General features: G+C 39.2%; 1 protein-coding gene across 2 annotated transcripts in view; it reads left to right on the forward strand.

Moving 5' to 3' along the window:
- CCNY (cyclin Y) overlaps positions 1-21,367 on the forward strand; it is a 120,395-nt gene that overhangs the window by 47,380 nt on the left and 51,648 nt on the right. The window lies entirely within an intron of this gene.

Here is a 21,367-nt window from a genome sequence, read left to right on the forward strand (position 1 = left end):
CAATTGAAGCTTCTTAAAGCATTGGTTGAAAATATAAGGGAAAAATTAAGCAAACACCACAATGTCTAAGCCGACAGACAGAACTCTCAAGTTATTTAATGACTAGGGTTTTTTTCGTACCACACATAGGCTGGTATATGAGTTTGCACCAAGTATTCAAGAACTTGAGGCAGTAAAGATTTCCTTTTGGGCCACTCCATTCCTGTTACTGACCACCCAAACCAAAAGTCACACGTCGCGGAGGAAGGGGCGGTTTGTGTGAGGGAAATGACTTAATTAAAATACCTTCCTTTGACCCTTGTTTCCCCTCCCATTCATCTTGCCTTGATTTCTACCTCAGCTTTGACTGGGAACAGCAACACAAGAGTTTTGTGGAACAAACCTTTGGCAGTCAGAGGAGACTGCAGGATAATATTATTCACAGACTTTTGGAAACAGAAGTATGAATTTGTTCTCACTAAGCACCAATCCTTGGCTTTAGAGCTGTATTAACAGCTGGGCTTCGAGACTTCTATCTAGAACTGGACAGTAACATTTTTATGTTTTGCTTAGACTTTTTTCCTTTCTGTTATTTTTCCTTTTTTTCTCATTTGCACCTCACCCTGAATTTGTAGAAGGATCATGGATCTTTTGTCTGCAGGAGGTTTTTATGAGGGCTTGAGCTACAACCTCACATCTTGCAAGCAGCCCTTCTGGAGAGCCATGACTGCTTCTCCACAGGCAGCAGTTGAGTAGAAATTCTTGTAGAAACCTTCAGGATGTAGCTGCTAGTGTAAAGTAGCATCCTGAATTTGTTCCACATACAGTCATCTACTGTTGTTTGGCACCCGCTTGAAAAATGTATTTTATACCAACTTGTTAACTGTTAGCTGATTTATTTTTCTTAGGTTTTTCACCTGTACAATGATGTCTGAAGTTGAGGCCTGGGTGCACATATTCCACTTTTCAGTAAAGAGAGTGGAAACCTCTGGCAAAGCTTTTGTAGCCTGTTGTGGTCTAGACAGTATTTAGAGAGACATTCTCCAAATGTTTTATTAGCCAGTAAGATGTGATCAGAGGAACATTCAAAGGCTGGCAGCATTGGAAGTTATTGTGAAAGGATGTACTAGAGCACATGCTTGGATGGAATGGGACATACATAACAGGGGAGAATGGTTAAATTAGTGATGGATGATCATCAGCTGCTACTAGTTAGACAAATTTAGTTGTACTTTGAGATGAGGAATTATTATATTGGTGGTAGAAGTGGTTACTTTTGATGATTTGGATTTTAATTTTTGTTTGCTTTACTGAAGACTAAGTAATTGAGTCCAGTTTGAAGGGTAACTTGCCCAAAATGTGTCACAAAGTTCAATTCTATGCTACTGAGAGTAGAAGAGTTAATTTTTCCAACAGTGTAATAATATTTCTAGTTCCCAAAATAATTTGTATATACAAATGTCTTAATTAAGAGTCTGATAATCTTCTCAAGAGAGCAGAGCAGACCCTTAAATGGGAGATAGCAGTTGAGTTGACACCAGGCTTCACTAGCAGTGTTGAGAATATAAGTGTTTGCAGGAGATGTTGGAGTGAACTAGAAAGAAGGTATCACATAACAAGCTCTACTTCAAGCTCTACTTTTGGCCTGGGTAGAGATCAAACAATAACAGCATGATAGGATCCTCTTTTAATTTACATTTAATAAAGGATCTTTAGCAATAAACTGTATGTAGCTTCATCTGCCTACAAATAACGAAGGCTTGAGATAACTGACTGTGGTGGAATTCCCTTCTCTGTGCAGTGGTCTATCATTTCTTAGGCCCTTACTGTTCTTCCTTTTATGAATAGAAGATAATTGAAGCTTGGAGTTGCCAGTGTGGAAATTAGAAGAAATTAAGTGAGCAAATGAGAGACAGATTAGATTCCGTGAGTACAGTAAAGACTAGTACAACCTGGATTACTGTTAAGTGTCATATAGATAAATTGACAATATTGACTGTACTTCATTTGCTGATGTGTTCATTTGTAAGTTTTTAAAATTCCTGTTGAGAGTTTTGTTCGACAGAAAAGCACATGTCTTAAGGAAAATTGATATGGAAACAGCCATCTGTCTGTAAATACTACAGAGGTTATACATAGCTGGCAAATACTTGTGTTCATGTGCTTTTTTTCATTTCAGGCAATATGAAGGTGGCTTTAAAAATGCTGGTGGTGGTGTAATTTTTTTTTTCTGAGAAATCCAATATGAAAAATTGACGTTGATAAAAGAAAGGGAGGCAAATAAAGATATTTTGAAAACTCCTGCTCTGTTCTAATAATTCTTCTTTTTTTTTTTTTAATTGCTTATTGCTTTCTGTGGTGGATTGAAGACAACAATTTTAGGGTGAATTGAAGGGAACATATACCCCTTTTGTGTATGTGTTACCCTATGACAGTTGGAGACATACTAATTTGTTACAGAATTTTTTCTAGTGATGAGAAGTGGGAGGGAGAGCAGAGAGACAGATTTTCTTATGACAGTTAATAATAATGATGAAAATTTACTTGTGGAAAAAAAGCATTTCAGCATAAATTTCTTACAACTGTTTTGAGACCAGCTTGTCTTGTCCTGGCTAGCATGTTTGTTTTGGTCACCTAGGAGTTAGAAGTGAACAAAACAGTATTTGGAAAGGATGCCCTCTGTAAAAATATGATTCTTCTGACACTAATGTGACAAACTTGGAACAAAAGTGAAAAAAATAGCTTATGGCTTAACAGAAGAAAAAGGTGTAACCTGCTTGATTTTGAGGAAAGTACTTAACAGTTTTCTGCTGTGTTCTGGTCTCACAGGTTTGAAAAAATGGGAGTAGGCCAACATGGACTGCCTGTATAGTTGCCTAAACCTCAAGAGTAGCTCTTTGCATGCTTGCTGTTTGCAGTGTCAAAAAGTGGAAACTTGCTCATGAGATGATGGATTCACCTCATGGTAGAAGTGCAGGAATTCTCATTTGTGATATCCTGTCTTTTCCGGAGTTGATCTGACTGGTCAGATTGGTGGAACTGACACCAATCTACTTGAACACTCCTCAGCCTGCTCCCAGTTTCAGGATTTCAGCAATGCTGGGACATGTGCTATGCTTTCTGTATCTCAGGATGCCTTTGTGTTCTTTCTTGGCACATCTGAAAGATTTCATGGTTTTAGGCTTATTGTTACCCTGTCACAAAATGGACAGGGCAACATCCTGACTGCCTTCGACTCTCAAATCTGTCTTAACTTCCAGGGTATTTGGGGACCGAAACATGACAGTGTCCCAGATCTCCATCCATATTGACTTTCTGGGACATCCACTGCATGTCTAGGTATGTGTCGTGTGTCACCCTATACTTTTGAACTATTTTAAGACATCATTGCTCTTTACTCAGTAGTATAAATTACACACAGATTAGGCAAAAGTCTATGCCCTCTGGTCTGTTTTCTCTTCTGGAACTCTGCTTTGGCTCAGGAGAAGGATCCAGGTTTCTTTTGTAAGAGCACTCATATTCACTCCTTTCCCATCTCAAACCTGCTTGTGTCAGCTCTGTCCTCTTGGCTCACTGAGTGTCTTCCAGTTCCCAGACTCATTTTCTGAGCTAAGAAAAGTAGCTTTTTCAACCATTCTCGTTAGTTCTTCAAATATTTAGTATAAGTCAATCATCTTATTTTGGTGGGTGCATACTAAAGTCCTGTTCAGAAAGGATAGACAAAAGCATGCCGGGATAGGGCAGCTTTCTTAGTAGGAACTTCTGAAAATCTAGAAGTTTTTATAAGCTCTGTGTGAACTATTCTTCTGAATCATTACGCATAACTACTGATTTGAAATGAACTTGTGCTGCTGTAGTGCAGACAGACAGTCTCTTATACAGTGCTGCATGAGCCTTGAGGTGCTGTGTGGCAAACTTACAGCAAGAAACAGCTGCTCTTCTGAAAGTGTCAGCAATTAATATACCGATGTTGGGAATCCCTGACAGAGTTGAAGGCTTACCTGAATCTTGGGACTCCCAGCCTTTTGACTCAACTGCAGTGACAACTTTCCTGTTACTGTGCTGAAGAAAAGGCAGTACCTGGAGTACTGGTAGGTGATGGCCTGGAGGTGTGGAACATGAGGTATGTACCCAAAGTGAAGGCATGAGACACATGGCAGACTTTTGACATGGATATCTTAAAAATTGTTTCTCTTTCTTCATTCATCCTGGTATTTGGAGGAAATGAAGTACTGTGAACTTTCAGAATATATTTTCATATTCAGTTAATCAAAGTAATTTAAGGGATTTCTTGCCCATGTTGGTGAAAAGTGACTAAGATCTCAAAAAGATTTGAGGAATAGACCAGCAGTTTTCCAATTATTTATATGGGAGCAAATTGGTGTCCAGTTGTGGAGGTTTCAAACATCAAAAATTAAAACATTCATAAAATGTTTTTCAGTATGCAGATATAATCATATTGAGGACAAATAATTCTCTGCTTTTGAAGTCAGACAGATCAGAGACAGCCTCAAGTTTTAAAGGTTGAAAAAGAAAACAAAGATGATGCTAATGATTTTTCAAAGGCTGATACATTTCAGCTAGATTCAGCTTGCTAGTACTTGTGCTGTAAAAATATGTTGAGTTGAACCTTGTCTCTTTTCTGTGCTTTTCTTCAGTTCTGTGAATCTTCAAATAGAATAATTGGAACTTTTCTTAATGTTGCAAAAGTGAATGTTAAAACTTTTTCTGTGGTGTTTTTGAAAATCCTAGCCTGTAAATGAAACCAGACCGACTTCACTGATAACTGGAAGACTTCCAGTTGCCATAAGACCAAGACACACTGAAGAGTGATAGATAAAGGGAACAGGGAAGACCTGTCTAACACTGCTGTCACTGGAACCACCGACATGTTACATGCCTGAGCGTTTATTGAAAAAAGGCCAAGGTTCAGCCAGGCCACAGATTCTCAGAGAAAGCTGCCAACAACAGTGACGTCAGTGTCAGTTCTGGTGACTGTATTTTGCAGTGACTGATCTGCTGGTATTTGGACTGAAACCACTGAAGTTATTGGATTGTATAAATTGGTGTAAATCTATTAACTTATTTGGAGTTCTCATTTATGGCAGGACCAAGCCCAGGTTATTGCACAGATGTCTTGCATGATTTAATTTTTTTTTTATTTTCCCCCCTTGCCTTTGTGGCTTTGTTGGGGTTTTTTTGTAATTTTTTTGATGATGTAGGGTGAAGGAATTCAATTATGATTTCAGCTACATGGATGTGTACTTTGGAAAAACATGCTGTCGAGCTTTTGAATGCATCGAAGTGGCAGATTTTCAGGCAAACCTCCAAATCCCTCCCTCATATCTAGAGATTATATAATCAAATTCTGTGTGTTTCATGTTGCTAGGACAAAGTACAAACATCAAAGTGAAATTAATTCTCCTTTTATATAAGGAGGCTGTGAGGTGCCAAATTTTGCAGCAATATTACAGAAAAAGTAGCAGGGAATTTTTGTGAGGGAGTTAACAAGGATGAAGTAAAGATGAGATCCAAACTGATCACAGGCAGTAGGTGAAGCTGGTCAGTCAAGCCATTTTTTGCACAACTTAGATGCAACTGAGGGACAAGAAGAGAAGGACGACTCTGTTGCCTTTTTGCAGATGCTCAGAGGTCAACTGAGTCATTCAGATCATAATACAGAGTTGTACCTTCACACGTTTTTGAAGAAATTTCAGGCAGTGAGGGAACATTTAAACATGACAGTTTAAGAGTATTTTTTGTTTATTTGTTTTGTGATGTTCCATTTCTAATTTGCCTCTCTAGCTTGCAATGGCCATGACTTACAAAGTGTGGGAAGAAGTCTGTGTCCACTTGACTCTGTTTCAAAAAGTGTGTGTCAGAATGAAAACATTTTTCTGCATCCAATTTTTAGAAATGTGAACTTGTGGTATTTTGAAAAACATTGACAAAAATAATTCCACCAAGGTCTTGGGATGTATAAAAGGCAGTAGCAGTTTTGCTCTGCATTTACTCAAGTGTTAAAGTTTCTCTGTCTCTCAGTCAGCAGTGCTATGCTTCATGTGTGGCAGGGCAGCCTGACGTAGGTGCCGGTGGAGTCAGAATTCAGTCCCTCCTTACAGCCAAAGCTTTGTCAAACCTCACTTTGTTGTATTAGGCGTGTTGTAAGCTATATGTTAAATAACATGTTTAACAAATACCAGTAGAAGCGTTCAACAAAAGTTGATAGGTACTAAATCATGAACCAGTGGTTCGGTGCCCTCCCTGCCTGTTGCTGAGTAGGCTTTCACATTTTGGATATTTTCTTTTACTAGCTGTGGCAGCTCTTCTGTTTTTTCCTGTATTTTACACAGTGTTGCCTGTCTGGTATAGTGCCTCTTTTTCTTTCCATTTCTGATTTTATGTCTCTCTTCTTTAGTGTATTCCATACTCGATTTTCCTGTTTCTCATGCTATTTACTATCTTCATTAATGGCATAGACAAAGAGATCGAGTGCACCCTCAGCAAATTCGCAGGTGACACCAAGGTCAGTGGTGCTGTTGACACACCTAAAGGATGGGATGCCATCCCGAGGGACCTGGATAAGTGGGCGCATGGGGATCTCATGCAGTTTAACAAGACCAAGTGCAAGGTGCTGCACCTGGGTTGGGGCAATCCCAAGCACAAATAGAGGCTGGGGGATGAACAGATCAAGAGGGGCCCTGGAGAGAAGGACTTGGAAGTGCTGGTGGATGAGAGGCTGGACATGAGCTGGCAATGTGCGCTCGCAGCCCAGAAACCACCTGTGTCCTGGCCTGCAGCAAAGGCAGTGTGGGCAGCAGGTCAAGGGAGGGGATTCTACCCCTCTGCTCTGGTGAGACCTCCTGGAGTGCTGCATCCAGCTGTGGGTCCCCAGCACAAGAAGGACATGGACCTGTTGGAGTGAGTCCATAGGGGGGCCACACAGATGATTAGAGGGGTGGAGCACCTCTCCTCTGAGGAAAGGCTGAGAGAATTGGGATTGTTCAGCCTGGAAAAGAGAAGGCTTTGGGGTGACCTAATTGCAACCTTCCAGTACCTGAAGGGAGCTGACAAGAAATCTGGAGAGAGACTTTTTACAAGAGCAGAGGGCAAGGGGGAATGGGTTCAACTGGAAAGAGTGTAAGTTTAGATTAGATATTATGAAGAAATTCTTTACTGGAACAGGTTACCCAGGGCAGTTGTGGATGCCTCATCCCTGGCAGTGTTTAAGGCCAAGTTGGATGGAGCTCTGAGCAGGCTGGTCTATTGAAAGGTGGCCCTGCCTATGACAAGTGGGTTGGAACTAGATGATCTTTGAGGTTCCTTTCCAACCCAGACCATTCTGATTTTATTCCACACGCCTGGGGCAACTGCCCACTGCCAAATATAGGGACCACAATAAGCAACATAACCCAGATGAAAACTGAAATCCTTCCTGTGTTTCTTTCATAGGTAGGAAGGACCTACAAAATCCTCTGCATTTAATCCATTTTCAAGAAGAAAAAGGAAAACAACTCAAAACACCAAACTCAAAACCTAAGACCTCTGTTTCTCTCTACCCAAAAGTACTGTAAACTTTCCATGCAGAACTAGGAAATCTAATCATTGTTTTACAAATCAGAGTTGTTTTTTAATATATGGCTTCAGTCTAGAGCTATACCAGTAGGAAAAAGAACGTTCATGACAAATTCTTCCTGTACTTGTTCAGATTGTTAGGCAATTTACAGTGGATCAACATGTATATAGTGTTAGATTATACATGAGCATTATTCTAACCAGAAAAACTGCAGTAGAGCAATTCACTGACCTCTGAGTTGACTGGAGTGGTAACATGACCTGTAGCAGATCAATAAATTGAGCCCTTACTGAAAATTTGGTTTGGACTTTTTTCACTTCTGACTCGTATATTTTGGGTTCTGTGGTCAATGTACAAGTCATGCAGTGCCCCCATTTGCTACTTTCCAGAATATCAGCTACTCGAAGGACAAATGCTTCTGAGGATAAAGAGCACAAAGGTGCTGTCTGAGGATGAAAGTCCATATGCTGCCATAAATCCGATACTGGAAAGTTGACAAAACTACAGCAGTGGAGACAAATTAGTTAATGTTAAACTACAAGACAGTGACAGCTTTGTTCCTTGCTTAAAAAGTACATGTTGGTCTTATACATTCCATGCTTTGGGTTTAGTTAATTCATATATTTAGTAGCTCTAAAAGACAAAGGACTTACTTGGTTTAATAAGCTGTTTATTTTGCTGGTTTGTCAGATGACAAAGTAACAGGATTTTAATGTGACCACTGTTGGTTATACTGGAGTTCTGACAAACCTTCTCTCCTGTCTCCTCCATGAGCCATTGCCAGAACAATAAAACAAAGGAACATAACAATATTTACCCTAAGATTGCACCCTGGGAATTCCCTGAGCTGTTACTATGTACTTTCCAATTCTTAATGAATTTGTCTTCTAGAACATGTCTAATCCCTTTTGAACCCTTTGATGCTGTAAGAACTTCAGTGTTGTGTGGAAAGTAGTTTCACAGCATTACTGAGGAGCCTCCTCCTTCTGTGTGATTTGAGTGTGTCCATACTAATTGCATTTTTTCCCAATTCCTACAACATATTTCCTAAGTAGCAATATTTGAAGCTTATAATTTTGAAGATGAATTTTGAATTTTTTTTCCTATGTACTCCAGCTTTTCTGCTTTTACCTACATCTGCCATTTTGTTGACCAGTACAGACATTCTTCATAGCTGATGCTGGTTTGTGATGTTACATCCTATCAACTGCAGACTTTGCCATCTTATTAAAACCACTTCCTGGTTTTGAATGTGTTGGATAAACAACAGAGAACAGTTGTTGAAAAGTGACTATGTAATCCTGTGTTTCCTTCCCCATCATTTTTGCAATTTGTGCCTGGCCTTTCTGAGGACTTAATGTTTGCTTAGCTTCAGAAGCAGGTGACCTTGTTAAAGGCTTTGGAATGCCTAGGCAGGTTGGAATGCCTAGAGGAGGTTCAGGTTGGACATTAGAAAGAATTTCTCCACAGAAGGGGTGATTAGACATCGGAATGGGCTTCCCAGGGAAGTGATGGAGTCACCCTCCCTGCAGAAGTTTAAAGAAGACTGGACATGGCACTTAGTACCATGGTCTAGTTGATATGGTGGTGTTTGGTCGTAAGTTGGACTTGATGATCTCAGAGGTCTTTTCCAATCTAACTGATTCTGTGATTCTGTGTGTTTACCAGATCTCCCTTATGCAAATATTCTTCATCCCATTAAGGAACTTCAGGAAGTCTGAGAGACAAAACCTTCCGTTACAAAAACCTGCTCGACTTTCCTTCTCTGTATCCAGATACTTTCACTATCAGGACACCATTATTAAAAATAGGTTGTTCAGAAGAGTAGGACCTTCAGGTAAATACCACATGTTCATTTTAGGTGGTGACTCTTTCACTTTTTAAGGGCAGTCAGAGTTCAATTAGGTGCTGCTTCTATACATACAGCATGAGCCAGTGATGTGCCATCACGTCTCCTGTGATGTCAACTGTCGTGTTTTAATTAAAAACCCTCTGATGATATTTGAGATGAGGAATTGCTGTCCTGAGTAAAATGACTCACTGCATTTAATTTTTTATTGGCAGATTAGACATTTGCATTTGTATTGGAAAATTTCGTGTCTGCTTTGCAATTGCTTAAACATTTAATCTATGGTGTGACTAAATGCTTTCCTGACAGCAGTACAAATTGCTAATGATGTGGTTATTCTTCCCTGTCAGTAGATTCTCTCAGTAGAGGAGACTCGATGAAATCATCCTAATTAGCATGCTGCATTAGGTATTATCTTTTCTGATTTAATATATTGTCTTTCTAATTCTGTTTTCTCATAGCAACTCTGAAAGCAGTGTTCAAGACTCACATGAGGTGATTTTAGCTGTTCTGTGGTACCAATTCACTGTTGCTGCTTTCATTGTATCTTATCTAATGGGTTGACCACAGGTCTGAATTTGGCAATGAACATTTGAACATGTTGAGCTATTTAAGGCAAAAAAAAAAAAAAAAGCTCAGAAGAACTGAACTCGGTGAGTTAAATTAGCATTTCCCTGCCAGGCAATAATAGGGAGTGTTTGTTCAAAAGTGTTACATTACATATAGTCTGACATTTGCACGTATCTTTCCAGTAGCCTTGGTACATGGAACAGTTCCCATAATCTTGAAATAAGCTACTGCTTAATGAATAAGTAGCACATAATGTCAATGTGAATGATTAGAAGCATGACCGGATCCATGTATTACATTATTTTATGTATATTTTAATTAATTTCCTGGTATGTTTGTCAATAAATGTATCAGGAAAGACAAGGAAAGTCCTACTGTGTCTGTCTCTGATGTGCCTGAGGAACAACAGAGACCAAATTGATTGATAATATTACTTGACACATTAGAAGGTCCTCTCCTGAATCAGGAAGGTTTCTCAGGGCAACAAGTTTTGCTTAGAAAAGGTTCCAGATTTTCAAGCAAGCTTAATATGTATTCATGGCTTTTAAAAAAGGCTTAAAAGACTAAAGGAAGGAAAACTGATTCCAGAACTTTCAAGATTAGACAGAATCAAAGAAATTTACTCTACCTTTCCCAGTTTTCTTATATTATATGGCCATATGCTGTTTTTCAACAGGATTCCTGCCTCATCCTGTACCAAGAATGGACTGGTCCAAGTGGTGCATCAGGCAGTGCAGTGAAGGAAAGATTGTCTCTAGGAATCCAGACTGATTTGCTGGTGAAATGAAAGATTGTGTAGTATATCAAGGGAGAGTGGGATGTGAGGGCAAGGAGTCCAGCTTCATTCACGATGCATAGTGACTAGTCAGTGGCCTGTCCTGGGTGACACAGGCAAATCAGAAATTTGGTAACCAAGAGAAGATTAGTTTGATTTAACTTTAAGTGACTGAATCTTGGTTTAATCTGAGCTTGTCACTACTATTGACTATTCCAGTGGAAAAGAATCCGTATGTCCAGAATATGACACATCTGTTTTATCCCAAATATTTGTTTTAGGATTCTGTGAAATAGCCACTAAAAATCTCACTTCTAAAACTGCATGCTTTGTTGATTGAGGGGCAACTGGATGACTAGCTTTGAGTTAGACATCTGAAAGTAACTATTACGTTTGGACAAGATACTTCAGGGGTCACAGGACTATGTGCTGTTCTTTTTCTGCCTATCTAGATCGAGGCTTGGAGTCTGACCTAGAGAGCTGTGGACTAAGTGCAGAATGGCACCAGGATTTTAATGATGCATTGACTTTATTCCTTTGCCTCAGTTCCTCATCTGTAATGGAAATAGCAGTACCCTTTTCAACTTTTTGGTCCCTGCTGTACTTAATTTGTCCTTGCATGTGTTCTCTGAGACTTGTCTTTGTATTGCTGTTTCACAGGGACCTTCCCCCTTCTTACCAATGGCACAGGTATCCCTGTTCTGGGTTTGATCTGGTAAAGTTTTATCTGCCTGAATTTAGAATGGCTGTCTTGCTTGTGGCTGATCAGGTCAGCCTCAGGACTTGAATGTTATATGCAATGTCTCTGTCCACCTGACTCGGAAGAAAACAAATAGGAAGTTGCTTTTATCCCTTTTTCAGTTGCCCAGGGCTCTTACTAAGAACTGGAGCATTGCAAGATAGTGGATCTGAAACTAGTTGCTGCTCTGGGACTGAATGTTACTTGTCCTGGGTATTGAGCCAGTGTAATCTCAGGAGTAATTTCACGTTTAGGACAAGAACAGAGAATTTCTGTACGATTTTGATTTAAAAGTAAATTTAAGACTTTTCTGTGGTTGTTTAAAGCTATTCAGATATTCAGATTAATACGGTGAATCACAACGAAGATAGATGGTGATGTTTTAGATTGTTATAAATTTGCAACAAATAACAAATTATCAATATAGTGCTTTTTATTACACTGGAAATGGTAACTCTTTCAGTGACAATTTCACAACATATTCAGTTGTTATAAGATACTTCTCCAAGATCAGCACTTAATGACTCTGAACTGAATCTTCTGAGAACAAGTGTCAATTCAAGAATTCATAGACTGAGAATAAATGTGAGTTAAAGATCTATATATCTTTTCTTCAGAGTTTAATTATAATTTTCCCTCTTCTTGCTCCAATTTCCGTGGTATATGGGACATGTAAGTGTGGAAGTCACAGAGCTTTAGATTATAGAAGCTGTAGTGTCTGGAGTCTGGGCACTAATGTCATGGCTGCATCTGAAGTGGGTATATATTCAGCAAGCTGTATTGTACATGTTTTACCATCAGACTTTAATAAGACTGAGTCTCCTGGGTCTAGGGACAGCACTACACCTGAGTAATGGAAGTGCTCAGAGGGTCAGATGTGTGCACATACATGCACACGTGCTTTAGCTGTATATATTTGTGGGATTTTTCCTACATGCACAGATGTAGAGATTCACTGATGAGAGGTTTTTAGTATCAGTTGACTTTCAGTTTTAAATGGCAATTTGTATGTGTGATTTTAACACTGTATTTTGGTAGCATGGTAACTTGGTTGCCATGTGAATACAAATCTGCAGGGGGAAAATTGAAAGCCTGTTATTGTAGTTTACCAAGTATCCTGTGGTGTTCCTCAGAAAAGATTGCAAATTATGTTTTTGCATATTAAAAAAGCAGCTGCTGCCCATGAAGTCAGAGAGGTACCTTTATAAATGTTTTATAATACACTTCCACTAAATTTTCTGAGAAACCAGGATCAATACTTTTCTTTTTGTATTTCACGGATTACCTACTTACTTTAACTTTAGGTCATACAGCTCAGTAGGGAAGCAAAAGAAAAAAAGAAGAGAGCCTGGAAAGATGCCATTTTCACTGGCATTTTTAAAAATCATTTCAGTAAAGTAATGAGGAAGGGTAAGCTCGTCCTGCCCTGCTGGGCTGGTGGGTGGGAGGGCTCCTCAGAGCTTGAATCACTATTATGAGGTGCCTTTTTCCAGATGTAGAGTTGAGCTGCAGCTCAAGCTCCTGTGTCCTGATTTGCAGAACATAATGCATCCTTAAGGTCATTCAGCTTCTTACTGATTTGCGTGGCAATAATGTCTGTTTGGAGGAATGGTGAAATGCATACATGTTGGTGCAAAGCTGCAGATCATACTTCAATCTAAGATTCAGGCTTATAATGTCAGCTCAGCTGTGAAATGATGATGATTATGCTGATGACTTTGTATCGATCTGTATCTTCAAGTAAAATTGCTTCAATTTGCTGTAGGTTAACCCAACAACTCTGCTGACTGGTATTGCATGTTTGGCTCAGTGACAAATAATTCCCTGCCAGCTTCTAACTTCTGAGTTAAATCTGTGGCAAGAGTGGCTGCGTTCACAGCCAGCCTCACTTGGGGCTTGGGTGGCTTGATGTCTCTTGGTGGAGAGCACGGCAGTACTGTTTGACACAACAAGTAAAGTAATTTGGTATGGCAGCAGCTGATGTAATTTGTTTAGGTCTGTAATGATACTGTGTTTATAGCTAAAAGATTTTACATGTATCACGTAAAGTGATTATAATGAGTGGTAAGTGAATCATAAGGTAATTTTTTTCTGATACATTTATGTGAAGAAAAATAAGATTTTTTTTAAAAAAATTCATTCCTGGCTAGACTTTGCGAACGAAGATTTGGGGGAATAAAGAAATAATTTAAAAAACCCCAGATTTTTCACAACCTTTTGTATTCCATTCTTTCGACCTTTGGATCTAATAGAACAGTGTAAATTCATTTTAAAGTAGTGTCTAAGTTGAGTAAAAATGCATTAGGGAAAAAGCATTTTTGGTGCTCAGTGTCACAGGGGCATTAAAGAAATGCATGAATTTCAGTTTGAGGTTAATAATAGGACAGTGGCTTAGTTCCTTTTGTTGCTACATGTGCTGCAAGTGGGGCATGAGTGATGTTGACAAAAGTGGGCAGTAGTTAACGTGTTAATAAATCCCACTGGAAACAGGTGATAGAGCCGTTCAGGTGGTGAGGTTCTGCTGCCTTGTGCAGAAATACACTTGGAATGGGAGATGCTCCCGAAGGGATGCATGGTCATATGATCACAGCTTGTGTTGGCTGGCTCTGTGCCATTTAATCGAGGAAGGCTATTGAGAGAGAAGGTGGAACTGGGAAACTTGAGTACTGTGTTCTCAAGTGCCCAGAAGTGTTGTTTAGTAACAAAATGGAAAGGTCATCAGTGAGAAAAGGAACAACGATGGGCAATGCACAGCAAAGCGCAGAGGTGCAAAACAAGGTGCTCTTACAATTTGCACTGTGGTTTCTTTCCCCATCTTGCATTACTTGAAGGCCACAATATCATGTATGATTATTGGAGAAAAAAAGCTTTTTTGCGAGTAAGGTGCTCATATTATTGTTTATATTACTTATGATATTCAGAGTAGACTGTGTTTCCGAAAAAGCAATGGCAAACCTTACCCCATCTTTGTACTTCAACAGCAGAACTGAAATGTCAGGTGCATTTCCTTGCCTTTTGGTGAGAAGCGTTAGACCAGCTTTGCTCGGCTTCACATGTGTGTCCCTGAGGGTGTGTTCCTCCAGATGAGTTGACGCAGGTGGTTGATTGCAGCTCTGAGACCTTTGAGGGAGGCTGCTGTGCCTGCTGGGTCTTATTCAGGCTGCCTGTATCTGCTGGGCTGGAACCTGCCAAGGAGTCAGAAGTGATGTGAGGTCTTGCCTGTGATGGACTCACAGGGCTCCACTTTCTATCCCAGTGTAATTGTTTCATTTCAAAAGTCTGGTAATATTCTCCGTATAATGAAAATGATGGTTTAGAATGAATTTTTGTCCATGAAAAATGGTAATAACTTAGGGACTGTTTTTCCTCATCTCTGGAGTCAGTTTGTCTCTATTTCAGCACATGCTATGGATATCCTGTGTATGAACAAGTTTTGGGTCCAGCTGTGATTCTTGGGCTAGGTTCTGTTGAATACTTCATTAAAAAAAACCAAAAACCAATTTAATTATCTTTAAAAGATTGGTACAAGGCTTTCCAAGAGGACAGTTTTTAACAGAATGTTTAACAGTGTCCTTTGTGCTGTAGCCTGTCTTTGGCTGTCAGGAAGGAAGGGAGGCATGTTCACAGATGTGCTTGTCATCATTCTTGCTAATTTTAACACGAAAACTGGAAAGTCTTGCAGGTACCATATTTGAGAAGTTGTTCTACTTTGCTGGACTTAGATTTTCATTCAGATAAGTGAAAGGAAAGTGATATGCAGTTATATCAAGATACTTTGATCTTAAGAATTGGCTTTTAGAATAGACTGTGTGCCATTGTATTTTATTTTATTTACACTTTGGGTGTTTTAGGATACTGTAAGAAGAATCATGCTTTATGACACTGAGGTGCTGGGCAGTAAAGCTGGTGAAGGATCTGAAGCACAAGTGTTAGGAGAAGTATCTGAGGGAACTGAGGTTGTTTAGGTTGGAGAACAGGAGACTCAGGGGGGACCTTGTAGCTCTCTACAACTTCTGTACAGGAGGCTGTAGCCAGGTGGGGGTCAGGCTCTTCTCCCAAGTAACAGTACAAGAGGAAATGCACCAGGGGAGGTTTAGATTGGATATTAGGAAACATTTCTTCTTTCTAGGCTTGTCAAGCACTGGAACAGGCTGCCCAGAGAAGTGATTGAGTCACCACAGAACCATAGAATGTTAAGGGCTGGAAGAGACCTTAAAGATCATCTAGTCCTGACGCTCCCCTGCCGTGGGCAGGGACACCTCCTACTAGACCAGGTTGCTCAAGCCCTTACCCAGCCTGGCCTTGAACACTGCCGAGATTGGGGCATCCACAACCTCCCTGGGCAGTAACAGTTAATGCTCCTTTGAGCTACAGGTTTGAAGGAAAAGGACAAACTGTTAGCCTGACTCCAGCCTGCATTGTGTCCTCAGTTATCTTCATGTTTAGGTCCTAAAAGGAAATGGCCCTCAATTTCTGCTGTATGCACACTATGAACGTGTTCCAAAGACCTGGAACAGTGCAAAAGGAAAAAACTGATAATTCTGAATATTTTTTTCCTTTCAATCCTTGGTTATCTAACCCTGCTCAAATATTTACATTCCATTAATCACATAGCTTACTTTTCAAAATAACTGAATAAAATTCATGTTCTTTAAGTAGGATCTCTGTTTTGACTACTAGTTCTTCTTTGGTACAACGGAAAAAAGGACTGAGAAGTGCACCTAAATTTCTCTTTTGCCTTTTCATGACCAGTTTCTTCTGTTACCCAGTCTTAATTTATCTGGACTGAATTTACTGCTAGGGTATTAGAATGGGTTGGGAGATGGAATAACTTTTAAGAGCATACTGAGAAATCTTAAAAAGCAGTAGAATATATTCTTCCAGCTGGTATTTGTCTTCACACTAGTATTAATCTCAGAGTACTTTTACTTAGATTTTCTCCTTGCTTTTAACTTCTACCAGAAACAGTATTTAATGTCTTCATCTTAAGACATTAACATTCAAAAATTGTTATTATTTCAACTTTTCACTTGGATGTTTGCTGTGGAAATTAGGTTGCCTGAAGGTCATGCTGCTGCTTTTGAAGCATTGTCTTTGTAGGCTTCATTGGACTGTGTAGCCTTTCATTGACAATACCATCCCTAGATGTGTTTTAAAGACGTGGATATGGCACTTAGGGACATAGTTTAGTGGTGGACTTGGCAGTGCTGGGTTAATGGTTGGACTCAGTAATCTTAGAGGTCTTTTCCAACCTAAATAGTTCTGTGATTCAATGATTCTGTGTTATGCTCAAAGGCCAGAGGAGCAGTATTTGAGTATGATGGAAATACATGTATACACAGCCTTATGTGTTGTGTTAGGCACTTTTTACAGTGGCCAGTTGTGTTTAAAGGGGGAATGTTCTTCAGTTAATAAAAGCACAGAGATTCCTCTCTGAATCTCATGGAATAATAGCCCTGCATTGTTGCTCTCTTCAGTCCATGCTGAATTCTTCATGTAATCTGAAGAAATTGTCTTTTCCTCTTTGTTTTTCTGAGGGGGAGGAAATGGGCAAGTGTTTACACTATTATTTTTTTTCTTATATTCTGTCTTATATATCAATAAAACTTTTAAAATTAATTTTGGATGCAGTACTGGAATATCTGAAAAACTTTCATGAGATGAATTTGAGAGAGAAAATATTTATTAATTGGTATTTTTCATGTTCTAAATGTAAGGAGACATTAAAAAAGGGAGATGTATCATGTAGTGTAAAATAATTTAATTTGCTTTGGAGATGTGTCTAGTTAGTTGGGAGAGACTGCTGTGTAAGGGAAAGCAAATCCTGAGAAATGATACAAAACTAAAAATCCTGGATACGAACTTTGTTCAGCCTGTGGAAAGTTATAACTATGATTTTGCTTGTGGAAGAGAAAATAAATACAGCTGTGCCCATGAGAACTGCCCTGTGTTGTTACTTGGCTGGCTGGTCAGGAATAACTGTACAGAAATGAGCATTATTTGCCACAGAGGGCTCCTTTTATTGATGAACTATCTCTGTCTCCCTCGAAAACCAAGATCAGAGCAGAGCCTGGAACAGAGTCACCGTGTAATTGGAGCTTGCTGAGAAAAGTCATGCCCGACGTTTGCTTGGAATGGAAGGCAGAGAATACCATAGCTCCAGGGTAGCAAAGATCACATCCAAGTTTTTCCAGCGACCTAGCCAAACCTGAAGGAGTTTACCCTTCCAGCCAGTTGGCTCTTGGAAGCCTTCCAATTCCCAGCTTTCTTTTATTTTCATAATCACTGTTAGAGTGTACTGGAACACGATCACTAACATTCGTTCTTACAAGAGTACTGCATGCAGCCGAGAGGCATTTTCATTTGTGGTAGCTTAGTTGCTGCTTACATTTGACATGAAGAACTGTAAAAAGGTACAGATAGATCTTGTGGTCTGATACTGGCAAATCTTCATGCCGTGATTGTGTGCTGTTTGAATGACATGAGCTGAAACTTTTAGTAGTGGATCTCACATCTTGGAAGCTTTAGTGTAAAAGCAGGTGCAGTTGTTGTTTGCCAGTAACATCTGCCTATACAATTCAGTCTTATTTTGTCTTGAAAGTTATAAAAACCTCTGAACAGAAAGCGTCCCAGTGCCTTATCTATTTATCCCTGTGAATTATTTTAGTCCCAGTGTTTGGTGAAGCCCAGTTTTAGAGACATTGATGGACAGAAATCTCAAATGGAAACTTTACTAGTAGATTTAGTCATAGGGTTTTCCAAATGTAAGATTGTATGATACCTCTTTTGCATAAATTATGGTGATTTAAAACAAAATCTAAGAAAATTGATAATAATAGTGAGAAATTGCTTTTTTCAGTCTTGTTTCTTTGCTCTCAGTTCTGTTTTAGTCTTTGTTTTTAGCTTCATTTGACTAGAGATAGATGAGGGAGATGCTCTTAGGTCAGGTGTCCTTTTAACTCTTACCAGCTCCGGAGGGAATGCTAATAACATAATAATGCTTAAGGAAGTATTTTCATTACTATACCTGTGACTAATTGCTGTTAACAGGGGGGAACAGCCCACCAGAGTAAGAAAGGAGCAGAAAGGCATAAGTTATAATTAGACTTTCTTTTTCAAGAGACTTTTGAAATTTGTTTTAGCAATTTTTTCTAGGTTCAGTGTTGGGGAAACTTACCTCCCCATATTTGCCTGGAGAATACTGTTTCTGTTTCTCTTCTCACAGATGACATCAGGTCATTCATACAGGCTGGTACACTGAAAGCTAGAGCAACAACTTCCCTTGGATCACTTGTGCTTCCCTTTCTGTTTGCTCCTGTGGTGATTGTTTTCAGTTGGGAAATGCGTAGGGCTTAGACATTGCTCATGGTTTGCATTCCTGTAATTCCTTGATAAGCACCTTTGTGGTGTTTTTGTTGTTTTCCACCCATTAGACCATACCAGGCAGTAGCTCTGTAATGTCAGGCTGTGTGGGGAGAAAAGAAGGTAAAGAAGTAAAATAATTTGTGTAGTGCCTGGTCAGCTCAGTTCCCTCTGCAGCATGCCCTGGACAAGTCTGTTCTTTTCTTACCTGAAGTCCCTTTACATGACTAAAAAAAAAATAATCTTACAGGATGAAGAAACATGGATTGGTTTCATTTTCAGGCGTATGATGGGCCATTGATGCAGGACACTGTCTCTTTCTTTAACAATAGTGGTGGTTGTGCAGTGTCAGTGATAGCCTGTGGTCCCAGGGGTGAAGGGAAGGAAAGAAAGCAGCTTCACCAGATTACTTCAGAACTGTGTAAGTCTAAACCTAGTGTTTTACTCAGTTTAGCCTTTAGTCTGTTATCAAATCAGCATCAGAGCTTTGGCAGCGCAAACTACCTGACTTTAATTGTTCACAAGGAAGGAAATAACATCTTATTTTTCTGACAGAATAAACACATTTTCAGACCTGCTGCAGCTCACGTGCAGTGTTGGAAAAGCAGCGACTGTGTTGGTTTTTCCTGTTTGTGTCATGACAAAAGCTTTGATGTGTGTTGGTCGGAAGTTAGTTGCTACAGCACCCATCCTTCATCCTCCTGTCATGCCTGTTTCTGTCACAGCAGACTCATGAGTTTAAGAAGCAGTTGGTTTTTTTTGTTAAAATTTTGCCATGAGAGATTTAGTCTCATCCTTTTACTTTTTATCTTGCATAATGTATTCTGACCACAAGCCTGAAAATGTAGCTCTTTCTGAAGAATTGCAGCAGAGTTTGGTGCAGTTTTGGAAAGTTTACAGATGTGCCACTGGGATTTGCAGAGGTTTTGTACTTAATAATTTAAATATTGCTATTTCTGACGATTTTATAGAACTTACGCTCAAGGCCCATGGGATCATCTGATCTGACCTGCATATGAATCATAAGCCAGTAACTTGCATAAGTTATTCTTAAATTGAGCCTGAATACTCATGCTGGACTAAAGCCCAAAGATGTTTGGCTGGAGCAATCTTCTAGAGAGGGAAAACATCAAGATAAGTTGAGTGCATGTTCCTTGGGTGTGGAGCTTCAGTGCTTAATTATCCTCTTTCTGTTTTCATCCAGGGTCGTAATTAAGATCTTTCTTTCTGCTTTCATTTTCCACTGTTTGTGTGATATCGTGTGCTAGATTAGAGAGAGCTTTTAGTACTTACTAAGTTACATGTGAACTGCAGACACCTCCTAGTTTTCCTTTTTCATCAACAAAACAGTTTCAACTCAGATTCTCATTTGAAGGCATTTTCAGCAGTCTGCCATTCTTGTAGCTTGCCTCTATAATCATCTGAACTTTATTCTTACCCTTTTCACACTATAAAAAGTGCAAACTGAGACTGTATTCAGTATTTCTGGTCTCAGTAATGCTTTTTAAGATCTTGTTTTGAGATTTAAAATCTTGCCTGGGCTTTAGCCCAAGCCTGAAACTGAACTATTTTACAGTTTGCTTCTTTTTATGGCCATATTTGAATGCAGCTGCTGTAGGTTTAGGAACTAAGTTTCTCACAGTGTACAGGGTGAATCTCATTGTGTTTCTGGTGGTTGTCTTAAAACTTCACTATGGTTATGTACCAAATTAAGTCATATGCAAAATCTACTCTTTTTATTCTTTGGAGAGTGAATTTATTTTGATGTGATGCATCATAATGGCCATTATAATAACTGATTTTTTGGCTGCTGCTAAGCAAATAAGAGAATGCAATCTTAAGTATATTTGCATGCATTTGTAACTGTTCTTGCCCAAATCCTCCAAAATTGTGTGAATTCTGTTAGACACATGCTCTCTTAGCTGAAGTGTACCTGAGTTGGACTTTGCCTGTCTATCTGTCCATCTGTCTGTCTATCTATCCATCTGTAGATATTTGCATGTGTATGTATACATGAATTTATATACACAAACCTTTGGTTCCTAATATTGAGAAGACAAAACCCCTGAAATTTTCATGGGGTGTCAGACTGTTTAGATGTTTACAGGTAGTAAGTTATATTTTGCATAACCTTACAATCTTTTAGTAGTGAAAAAAAAAAAAAAAGAAAACTTGATCTTTGAACTAGGAAGAGATGTAGAAAAAATATTCCAAATCTGCTTAACTTGAAAGAAGATCTACAGTGAAAGATTTCAGGTTTGGACTGTCTATGAAACAGTGGCTTTTTCTTAAAAGCTGATTTTGGCATGCTGGGTAACTGCTGGGAGTAGTACTCACTGTAAGTCTTTCCTTTGAGGGCTATGATGAATTACAGAGCAGACTGCTAGCAGTGGAGAACATTTTTGTGCAGATTTCAATAATTGAAATTCTGCCTCTCGTTTTCCTTTCTTTTGAATAGTTGAGCTTTGCTTGAGTGAGTTTAAATCTCTGACTATTTCATTACAAAATGGGTAAACC

Source organism: Manacus candei, unplaced genomic scaffold (assembly GCF_025592945.1).
Source record: "Manacus candei isolate 608988 ecotype Guabito, Panama unplaced genomic scaffold, ASM2559294v1 h1tg000056l, whole genome shotgun sequence".
NCBI classification, from domain to species: Eukaryota; Metazoa; Chordata; class Aves; order Passeriformes; family Pipridae; genus Manacus; species Manacus candei.